Here is a 12,063-nt window from a genome sequence, read left to right as displayed (position 1 = left end):
CATATAACACAATTCGTCTTTAAAAGGCAAATCCAGGTCTGGGTCCATTTGTCTCCTCTCCTTCCAGCTCCTGATGCATGTCACGTGGCATCGGGAGGCTACAAAGGAATGCTGCTGCACGCTAACAGGCCGCAGTGAAGAAGAGGAGGACCCAGTGCTGGGTTAGGTATATGTGTTCCATTGCGGCCACTCTGCGTATTCATATGGAGGAGAAAGAGACACTATAAATATGAAATTTAGTTCTGACTCAGTCAACCCCCACATTTTCATTTAGCAAGTGGGACTTGAACTTTTTTCTTATAATTGAGTATATATTATTAATATTATTGAGTTATAAAACACCAACATATTCCGTGGCGCTGTACAAAGTAAGAAACAAACATGGGGTACATAATACAGACAATGGTGTACACTAATATACAAGATACATAATTAGTGACAAAATACAAAAAATGATACAGCATACAGAATACAAAACACAGAAGTGGTAATGACAGTGATAAAAATAACATGATGAATAAAATGTATAATGATTTCCAAGACACAAAAGGGGGAGAGAGCCCTGCTCTTGCGAGCTTACAATCTAAAGGGAATGGGGGGGGAACAAGAGGAGGGGTATATATGGTAAAGCTATTTAAACTATGTAATTTTTCAGTCTACAGTTTGATAAATAGGGCAATGAAATATAAAATGAACATGTCTATTCTTTTGTGTGACCAATCCATTGGGTATCGTGGGTGGCAGCAGCGCACTATTGACATTTCCCATAACTTTGCACTGCATTGAATATAGAATGAACATGTATGTTCTGTTGAGCAATTAATCCAGCAGGTCCTGGTGGGAATGTTGGGGGTATTGTGGGTTGCAGCAGTAAGCAGTTGATGTTTCCAATAGCTTTGCACTGCATCAGTACAAGCCTAATGGCTGTATTGGTCATATCAACATTGGTCAATATTCTGCTGCAATTTTGTCTAGTATAGAACGGTGCAAGATGGTGCAAAGTGTTGGCACGAAGTAAACAATTGATATGTGGAATATATCAATCATATATTTGATCCACCACTATTCAAATTGTGTATGGGAACCTAAATAGAGCTGATGCAGCTCCTACAAACTTAGTGCAGGAGGCTGGTGGTAGCATGGCTGGTACTACAGTACATCTTGGGGAGAAGAATGTGTGCAAAAGAGGACAACTACATGGTTTAACTCTAATAGACACTTGGGCAAATGTGCCTTTTATTCTGGCTTTTCATCCTGTATCTGTGTTTTAGGTTAACGTTTGAGGAGTCAAATGACTAATCCAGCAAGAAGAAAACAATAATTGTAAGTAAAGCATCCAATAGAGAATTCCTGCAATACATCCAGAACGTGCCAATTGTGCTGGTCATAGAACACAGTGCATTCTGTCAACAGCATCACCTGAGTTCCACTTAAGCTGGGCTAAAAGGTATTCATGCAAATGGAACTGAGAGGCTATATGACCTATGTAAACATGCCCTCGAGTCCTGACTACTCAACCTGAGTCACGACACTCTGGATGTTACACAGGTTTGGTCATTTTATGTATTTGCTTCCAGTTATAAAGTAAAAGGCCAAGGGCATCCCTCATAAACTGCATACAGCCTATGAGATAACTATGCAGACTAGAAGATGGGCTATATCAAATAAATGTTTTTATCTATTGGTACACTATAAAGTACTGCTGAATACTAAAAGCAACTCTGATATCAAAGATAAAAAGTTATACTGTTAAGGAATTGGATCCACTGTGGCCCTAACAATACAATTCTTTCGGAAAACATATCGATTCCATCAATCTGGTCAAACTGGATAGTAGCTTTCCTACCAATAGTGAGCCCGAACAATATTTTCCAATTGTATTGTTAACCCCCTCGGCGTTCTGATTCTTTCCGGATTTTAGGGTCTAAAACTGGTGCAATTTTTTTGCACCCTTTCAGACCTTAAAACCTGGAAAAAATCATGCTGCCAGGGAGATCTGCAGCAGTTTTTCAATTACACACCTCCCTGGCTCCAGCGCTGCAGTTATGCCTCCATCCTCCAAGTGGCGCTGCAACTCTAAAGTGAAATTGCTGGCTATTGTCACGACGACAGCCAGCGATCTCACCAGCAGGAAGCAGAGCCCCGGAGGAGAGGAAGAAGAATGGCGGCCAGCGTCGGGATCCCCAGGAGGTATGTAGAAACACCCGCTGCACGCTATACTCTGCACACAGCCTCCGGCGGCTTCCCCGAGCAGAGGTCGGGATTACCGCTCTTACCTGCGTTTTTCCGCCCCGACCCTAGCTCGGGATTACCGCCAAAGAGGTTAATAGCCACCTTTAGAATGCCAGAGTAATTCCTTTTCCAAACTGAGGCTCCATAAAGTCCTCCAGGAGGAAGCCAGACATGTTTAAAGCAGACCTGAAAGCATATGGAGGCTGCCATATTAATTTCCATTTAAACAATACCAGTTTCCTGGCTCTCATGCTGATCTCTTTGGCTGCAGTAGTGTCACACACCTGAAAAAAGCATGCAGCTAATCAAGTCAGACTTAAGTCAGAAACACCTGATTTACATGCTTGTTCAGTCTATGGCTAAAGGTATTAGAGGTAGAGGGTCAGCAGGACAGCCAGGTAATTTGTGTTGTTTAATGGCCCACTATCTTGAAAATCTTAACATTTAAAGTGTATGTAAACATATACAGATAAGAAGTACATTTCTCACAGATTAAAATGAGCCACACATTACTTTTCTCCTATGTTGCTGTCACACACAGTAGGTAGTAAAAATCTGACAGAACTGACAGGTTTTGGACTAGTCCATCTCCTCATGGGGGATTCTCAGGGATTTCTTTATTTTTAAAAGCACTTAGTGAGTGGCATTTGCTCCGTCCAACTGCCAAAAAAGTGTGCAGCGAGCAGGGAGGCTGGCCAGCATCTTTGTATAAATCTTTTTCAGGGAGTGTATTTATAAAGAATAAAGGCCATGCTAAGAATCCCCCATGGAGAGATGGACTAGCTCAAAACCTGTTGGTAATGCCAAAACCTGTTGGTAATGTCCGATTCTTACTACCTACTGTAAGTGACAGCAACATAGGAGAAAATTAATTTATGGCCATTTTACTCTGAAAGAAGTACACGTCTTTTTTTTATGTTTATATATATTTAAAAATTTTAAGATTTTCGCGACAGTGGTCCTTTAAACAGAAATTAATACAGGGAGTGCAGAATTATTAGGCAAGTTGTATTTTTGAGGAATAATTTTATTATTGAACAACAACCATGTTCTCAATGAACCCCAAAAAACTCATTAATATCAAAGCTAAATATGTTTGAAAGTAGTTTTTAGTTTGTTTTTAGTTTTAGCTATTTTAAGGGGATATCTTTGTGTGCAGGTGACTATTACTGTGCATAATTATTAGGCAACTTAACAAAAAACAAATATATATCCATTTCAATTATTTATTTTTACCAGTGAAACCAATATAACATCTCAACATTCACAAATATACATTTCTGACATTCAAAAACAAAACAAAAACAAATCAGTGACCAATATAGCCACCTTTCTTTGCAAGGACACTCAAAAGCCTGCCATCCATGGATTCTGTCAGTGTTTTGATCTGTTCACCATCAACATTGCGTGCAGCAGCAACCACAGCCTCCCAGACACTGTTCAGAGAGGTGTACTGTTTTCCCTCCTTGTAAATCTCACATTTTATGATGGACCACAGGTTCTCAACGGGGTTCAGATCAGGTGAACAAGGAGGCCATGTCATTAGTTTTTCTTCTTTTATACCCTTTCTTGTCAGCCACGCTGTGGAGTACTTGGACGCGTGTGATGGAGCATTGTCCTGCATGAAAATCATGTTTTTCGTGAAGGATGCAGACTTCTTCCTGTACCACTGCTTGAAGAAGGTGTCTTCCAGAAACTGGCAGTAGGACTGGGAGTTGAGCTTGACTCCATCCTCAACCCGAAAAGGCCCCACAAGCTCATCTTTGATGATACCAGCCCAAACCAGTACTCCACCTCCACCTTGCTGGCGTCTGAGTCGAACTGGAGCTCTCTGCCCTTTACCAATCCAGCCACGGGCCCATCCATCTGGCCTATCAAGACTCACTCTCATTTCATCAGTCCATAAAACCTCTTGAGATATTTCTTGGCCCAGTCTTGAGTGTCTTGTTCAGTGGTGGTCGTCTTTCAGCCTTTCTTACCTTGGCCATGTCTCCTCTGAGTATTGCACACCTTGTGCTTTTGGGCACTCCAGTGATGTTGCAGCTCTGAAATATGGCCAAACTGGTGGCAAGTGGCATCTTGGCAGCTGCACGCTTGACTTTTCTCAGTTCATGGGCAGTTATTTTGCGCCTTGGTTTTTCCACACGCTTCTTGCGACCCTGTTGACTATTTTGGATGAAAAGCTTGATTGTTCGATGATCACGCTTCAGAAGATTTGCAATTTTAAGAGTGCTGCATCCCTCTGCAAGATATCTCACTATTTTTTACTTTTCTGAGCCTGTCAAGTACTTCTTTTGACCCATTTTGCCAAAGGAAAGGAAGTTGCCTAATAATTATGCACACCTGATATAGGGTGTTGATGTCATTAGACCACACCCCTTCTCATTACAGAGATGCACATCACCTAATATGCTTAATTGGTAGTAGGTTTTCGAGCCTATACAGCTTGGAGTAAGACAACATGCATAAAGAGGATGATGTTGTCAAAATAATAATTTGCCTAATAATTCTGCACTACCTGTATGTCAGCCTCCATAGCCCTCTCACTTTAAAGATGCAGAGGAAGCAGCCTCCAACACTACAGGTGCTCTTAAACCCATGAGAAAAAAATCCTATACTAACCGGTCACAGCATCATTTCTGGGAGGATGAAACTCTAGAGGACCGGCGTACAGATTGTGCAGATTGTGCCCTGCTCAGCAATGTTCAGCATTGATGAAAAACATGTAGGTCTCACTTAAAAAGATGCACCTGTTCTATCAAAATGTATTTAAGTTATGTAATACACATACAATTAATCATAATAAAAATAACTTTACTGCACTGCCAGAAGTCTCCAACTGCGCTCAGTGCTCCTGAACCGCTAGCGATGCTACAAGAATAACTACGTTCGCTCATTTCTATTATAAAAGAAGAATGGGGGGGATGGAGACCCATCCATAGTCACCACCAGTCCTATATCTTACCAAAAATGACTGGACAAGCCTTTCCAATAACAATCAGCCAGCTGTCTTTGCACAGATTTTTCAGACATGAGACTATTGCCTGATCCAGTTGAAAATGGTCATATTGGGCAATTGTTATCTGTGGATATCTTGACAATGATGAAAGCACCTCATTATGCTCTAATTAGACTTTTCTGTGCAAGCATAGGGACCAAAAAGTCAGCAAATAATTGAAAAGGTAGTTATTAGTCAGGTCATCTCTTTGCCTGCACGGCACTGCGCAGCACCTGACTTGGGCACTGCCATAAACAGTAATGTTATTACGACTATAGCAGTGCAGGGTCGATTTCTCCATAATCTGGGGACCGCAATAGCCGGACCCGGAATTACGTCAGAAGGGACAGGCTAAGTAGTCAGCGGGGGAATGTTTGTTACATTTCCCTACTTTGCCCAGGTGACTGCTCCTGAGATAACAGGTACGCAGTTATTATTGGGTAGCAGGAATCTCAGCCATAGCTGGGTCACAAGATCAGGTCCAGTAACCGACAGTTTGAAGTATAATGTGTCTGTACACAATTTCGATTTCCAGCAGAAACGGGAACAGTTGTTTTTGCAATGAACAATCTAATGTATGCGTGCATTGCTTTAGTCTGTGTCTGCTCGCATGGGCAGAGCCTTCTAATGTATAATTGTATTGCTGTATACTCTCGTCATTTCTGCTGTGCACCACCAACTCAGTCTAAAATGCGAGCATGGTTTTCCTTTTTTTTTTTTACATTTTACAAGCCTTCTCACATTTTTTTTCTCCATGTCCAACACCACCATATTATCTGTCGAGTATACTTTTTTCATGCGCCCAAATTCATATATACCTTACCCCAATACATGCTCATCCATTCAAATGCACTTCCTCATGTATCTGGAGTAAAGCCTTGTATGCACTTGCAATTACTTTAGCTCATGGACTCGATCCTTCAGGCGTCAGTACGAGGCTTTACAGACGAGGTGCTAGCCTACAGTTTAGTGAAGCGTGTTACCATGGAGGAGGGTGGAGAGACAACAAGTGCAGCAGGACACAGCGGCTTCTTGTAGATGGGGTGAAAGAGAGAACAAGGAGATTGGGGTTCTCTCGGGCATCGCTAAAACATCCGGCATGCCAGATCTGTAGGCTACATCTGGGGACTCCCATACACACATTAGATGTTCACCCGAGGTGGTCCTCAGCAGAGTGTAATGTAGTGTGTGTAAACCCCTTGCCAGACAGGCCACATTCAGCTGAAATGCAGGTTTCATTTCTACTCTCCATGTGACAAGTGCAGTCATCATCTTCATAACCAGCAATGGTGCAGGTGGACAGGGTTAACCTTCAGAACAGCAAACAGGTACTAATCTTCTGGACGGGGACATAGAAAAGTGTTGCATGACTTCACCACACCTGAAGTATGTCTGGACATCATTGGTAGGGTGCTTCCCACAGCTGTTTTATTTGTATTACTCTTATTTTTAACATGTCATTTTACAAACACATATAGTTGGTTTCATAATTTGCCAGCATATGTTTGCACTATAGAAATGTGTAGTAGTAGTAATAATAATAATAATAAGTTTCCCTGTTAAAGTTTATGCATAATAAATAAATGAATAAATAAAGTTTGCCAAACAAAACACTACATGTTCCCTCTAAGATCCCTTATGGAGCTCCATGGATGGACTTCTCTACCACTGACCAACTATTCGACACCCTGGAAGTGTTCCTCCCCATTATTGTAGCACATACATACGTACAGTACGTACGTAGTCAAATACCTCTTACTGCTGGTAACATCATCTTATGTACCCCTAGATGTACATATATCATCTTATGTACCCCTAGATGTACCCCTAGATGTACCCCTAGTGATCCATAATTGTGTATAAATGCTTTTCTAACATTACATCATGTTTTTAATAAAATAAACATACTTTCTATAATGTATTGACTATGACAAGTACAAGTACCCCCTGAACACCAGTAAAGCACCTCCTGGAGTACTTGAAGCATGTGTTAAGAACCTAGGCGCTATAACATATCGATCAGTCTTAATAAACATATCGGGGTTGATTCATTAAAGGGAACCTAAGCTGGGAAGGATATGGATTTTTCCTTTTAAAATAATACCAGTTGCCTGACTCCCCTGCTGATCCTGTGTCTCTAATACTTTTAGCCACAGCCCCCCAACAAGCATTCAGATCAGGTGCTCTGACTGAAGTCAGACTGGATTAGCTGCATGCTTGTTTCAGGTGTGTGATTCAGCCAATACTGCAGCCAAAGAGATCAGCAGGACTGCCAGGCAACTGGTATTGTTTAAAAGGAAACATCTATATCCCCTCTCAGTTAAGGCTCCCTTTAAGCTGCACTGCTAAAGCCTGTCACTGGCTGCCTATTGGGTCAATCAAAGTGCAGGGACCATCAGTAATAATAAAACCACTGTGTCCCTGCGTGTGCTGTCCCTGTGTAGCTGGTCCGTGCTTTTTGCTACTGCGCATGTGTGCAGCACGGACCCAGCCTCACAGAGACAGAAGGACAGGGCCAGGGAGCCGGGCGGGTGCGTGCGCAGTAACATACGGCGGCGAGAAACAGGCCCTAGAGCCCGTTTAAACGGCTTGGGTCTACTAGTGTTCTATAAAGCCACTGGACCCGACGGGGCTCATGGCGGGATCAGTGGAGCAGCCGATACGTGATTGCAGTGTGCATAAGTTACTAGCGTACGCTACGCAGCACTACCACAGGTAGCGTGCGCACAAGTCGCGCTGCTCACATTAAGCTCAGCTTCATGAATCAACCCCATGTCACTACTACTATGCTAAATATATAAACACTATGCATGAAAAAAATAACATAGGAAACATGATAATGTTAAAAAATATCCTTACCTTGACTAGTACACAAATATGCAGTGATGTGTGGGGAGCGGGCGGGAGAGGAAGACAAGGTTGGTAAACTCTGATTGTTTGAAGATTTCTGTCTGGACAGCTGGTGTCAGCAGGAAGTAAGGTGATAGTTCAGTATTTTGGTGATCTCCCTGTCAACAGCTTCTCGTTTCCATACCCTGAACAGAAGAATGTGTTTGATACCTGAATTCCCTTTGTCAACACTGTGTACTCACTTAATTCCTCATTTTTGTAGGATCAGGTAACACCACAGCATTACATTTTGTTTCTTTATTTTTCTTACAAAAATTTCTTACGTTTTGTATCTTTTTTTTTCTGTTTAAAGCTGAACTAGGAATATTGCTTTACTTTTAACTTTTAACTAGATTGTAAGCCTTTGGGCAGGGTCCTCCTTTTGTGTCCTACCTGATCTGGCACCTCCATTACTGTGAACCCATGCTATGCATCTGAGTGAACATAACTTGCCTAATCTCCATGCTTCATCCAGTGACTGACTAAGCATTACCTTGTACTAATACTGTGCTGTGTGATCTGGTTTTCTTGTATTCCTGTATTGTCATATTGCTGTATGTCACCCCTAAATATTGTCTGTAACCTAAATTAATGTTCAGCGCTGCGTAATATGTTGGCGCTTTATAAATACAATAAATAAATAAATTAATAAATAAATAAACTGTCTTATTATAAAAACAAAACAAAACAACAAAAAAACAAATCTCTTATGGGATAGCTGGAGTTTTGATTAATAAGTGCAGAGCATAGTGATGTCCTGCTTTACAGCAATATAAATGTGTGAGGCTGCTCTTGTTGCAGGGATGTTAAAAAAATATATTGCAAGGGCACATATAAAGCAAAGCACACTTATTAATTTGTACCCTGTGCCATAATATATTAAAGACAAAGAGTTCTCATTTTACGCTTGATAAATGTATGCAGTTTTGAAATAACACAAATGACAGATAGACAATTTTGTTTGATGAGCACAAGTTGTTTAAAATAACACTCCTTGCTGGGACGCGTCGCACTGGAGGGAAGGCGGAGCTTTGTGATGTAATGTGCTGCCATTCCCGCAGAACAGGTTTAAACACCCAGAGGCACATAGTCTCGGAGGAAGCGCTCGCAAGTGCAAAATGGCCGTCAGGCCCACTCCTGTCCCTTTCACCCGATGCACCCACTGCTGACTTGGTCATTAACACCAGCAATATGTCTTGCTTGCTTAGCATCTCTGCAAACTGTGAATGCACTATTTTTGAAAGACTACTAATAAACTTTTGAGCACTTTTTGGTTGCTAGCAGTGCCAGTTGTGTTTTTGCCCTCATGTTATTTCTTGTAATTGCTGTATGTCTTGTTAAACACGGTCTGTCTATAGGTACATACACACTTTCTTTTGGCCAGAAATGTATAGAGTGTATAGGTGTCCCCTGATATCGCTGGCCTGATCCATCCAGTCAGATTACTGTCCACCAATGCCCATTGTCCCCTTCAAAGGAAGTTCCCACAATGTGCAGCTGCCTCCACCCTTCCATAGAGCAGTAAATGCTGCTCAGTCAGAAGCCAAACAATAAGTCTGTACAGCAGATGTACCAATACTGTAACCCAAATTAATCTCTAGAGATCATTTTGAGCTTGCTTGAAGTACTTATGTGGCTTTAGCCAATGTCACACTTTGTTGTGTATTTCTTATTTTATAACGCAACATGGAAGAGACTGTAGCAATATAAATTAATAATAATAATAGCACAAGCCATGCTAATACAGTATGAAGAAAGATAGAATGGGTGGGGTGTCTTCAATGACTTAATGCTGACCACATGTTTCAACTGCAGTTGCTCAATGGCATCTTCAGTACTGTACTGAAAAAATGTATCTATGCAAAACTGTACTGATAAGTTAAGAATGATAGATTACTTGCACCATCAATCAAATGCAATGGTTTTATCCGATGCAAGAGCCAGAATGTTTTCTTCACGCTGAATCAAATCAAGTAATCCAAATGAATGCTTTAAACTGCATCTCCCAATTGCAGTGCTGCTATCTATAAATAATGTCAATTGGTGAAGAAGGCCCACCAAGCAGCAAAGTACATGCATGTAATTTATCATCACAGCTTCAGTCTATGGCTGAGGCAGGACGTAGCAAAATGAAGCAAGGCCTATGCCAGGAATTTAACCAACCCAAGGGCAGAAACTCTTACCTGCCTTCCTGTATGTTTACCACAACTCTCCCAGTCACTCGCCACCACAGAATAACTTTGCAAGGAATCTGGTGATACAAAGATGTGGGTCAATAAAGTTCAATATAGAATGTTGCATTCAGGTATATATGTATACTGTATATATAAAGAAATCGTGAAGAAGGTTGTGCACACAGGCTGTATTCAGGAACATTGCGATTTTATTGTCCCATCACACACAAAACACAGTATCTGACCATTATCGCCAACATTCGTTGCAGGAACAATCCGGTCCCCTTTGTCAAGGCATAGGGCAGACAAGAAACGTACTAAATGGTATAATCTTATTATATTTGTCAGCATCGTCAACTTTTTTCTTTTGCTTTGTTTTATATAAGTTTTTTTGATAATGTGGCAATGACGTTTCTCTTTTTTAAACTTGGTCAGCTACAGTATTTATTCATTTTAAACCATAGATTTTTTTGTGATTCTTTTCGTGTCATATTGCAGTTAACGTATTAATTACTTTTGGCTGAATTAAGATTAAGTAAATTGCCTCTTACTGTGCAGACATGGTTTTCTCATCCTAAAGAAACTAGCTATCCCTTGAAATACATTGTCTTGTGTCTAATAAAGCGGTGTTTTCCTATATTGGCTATCATTCATAAAAGTGTGGTCGGTAATGCAAATCAGTGCAGGAAAACACAGCTGCCGGTATTTTACACTTCTGGCTGCTCATTCATAAAAAAGTGCACAGTTGCGATAGTAGTGCGGAGATTCCCCGAACTAGGCTGGCGGTAGGCTTGCGGAAACAGGAAGCTGCCGAGTTGATACATTTCTCCGTGTTCGATCTACTGCAGCTGCCTGGGAGGTCTTTGTCTTCATTAACTTAACATTGTTATTGCCAGATCCAAGGGAGCGGTATTTCCCGTCCCCATACCGCTTGCGTAAATCTTTATGAATTAACATTTTGTTACATTTGTTATGATAGTCACCGCACAAGGCGGTGATTTATCGCTCTGCTCGGTAATGTCAGCTTTTCATGCGGAAAGAGCCTTTATGAATGAAGATCTTGCTATGTGTTCGGTAAAGTCGGCTGTTTCACTCCACGGCGGTGTTAAATACTATTCCATCTCCGAATCGTTGCAACTCAGAGATAGGTGTAATTCGGTGGCCGGCAACCGTCTGAGCCCCGAATTACTCTTACACGTCTCACGCAGCATAACACTGCTGCTATGGGGCGCCTAGTTTCGGCGCCCGGTGGTGAGCGACGTGCACCAAAAACTGGCCAGTCCTCAATCAGCTCCAAAAGACAAGTCTTATATGAACAGACTACAGCTTTCACACTTTCTCCATAAATGACATAACCTTACTCCAAAATGCTTGTCTACATACACATTCCCAACTGATGTTTGAAATCACCCAGGCTAACTCCACACTTCCAATATCATCAGAGATGATATCTGGGAACTTGGCAGTCTGGAGGAGGTATAGTAAATTTGGTAAAAACGTCATCTTCTCAATCTTATTTTTATTAGTTTATCCCAACAACTGATCATTGTTTTCATGTAACTTCCTTCAAGGTGTAACAAGCGAATTGTTCACCCTACTCCTGCCATTCAGGCATAGCCTTTAATTATTTTTGTTTACATTTGTATTCCATTAGATCAGTATAGTATCGGCTTATACATTTATTAGAATCTTTTTCCAATAACGTTTCCAAACTTCTTAATCACTCCACACCTAAGCTGGGAATAGGGGAAATGTGCCTGTTTAAAGAGA

The 12,063-nt window shown here is 41.3% G+C and overlaps 1 protein-coding gene across 4 annotated transcripts in view; it reads right to left on the bottom strand.

The window, feature by feature from the left end:
- The window catches only part of PLCH2 (phospholipase C eta 2), a 1,280,386-nt gene that overhangs the window by 1,249,731 nt on the left and 18,592 nt on the right, over positions 1–12,063 (bottom strand). For 3 of the 4 annotated variants that reach the window (XM_068240676.1, XM_068240674.1, XM_068240677.1), the window contains 2 exons: positions 10,303–10,370; positions 8,090–8,265 (listed from right to left, as the gene is read on the bottom strand). The gene's annotated coding sequence lies outside the window, so the exon portion shown is untranslated. Of the gene's footprint in view, positions 1–2,276; positions 2,419–8,089; positions 8,266–10,302; positions 10,371–12,063 lie in introns of all 4 variants that reach the window. The other variant, XM_068240675.1, reaches the window with a different exon arrangement.

The sequence above is a fragment of the Hyperolius riggenbachi genome, chromosome 6 (genome assembly GCF_040937935.1).
Source record: "Hyperolius riggenbachi isolate aHypRig1 chromosome 6, aHypRig1.pri, whole genome shotgun sequence".
Classification (NCBI taxonomy): Eukaryota; Metazoa; Chordata; class Amphibia; order Anura; family Hyperoliidae; genus Hyperolius; species Hyperolius riggenbachi.
This window is presented reverse-complemented; position numbering and strand designations above follow the sequence as displayed.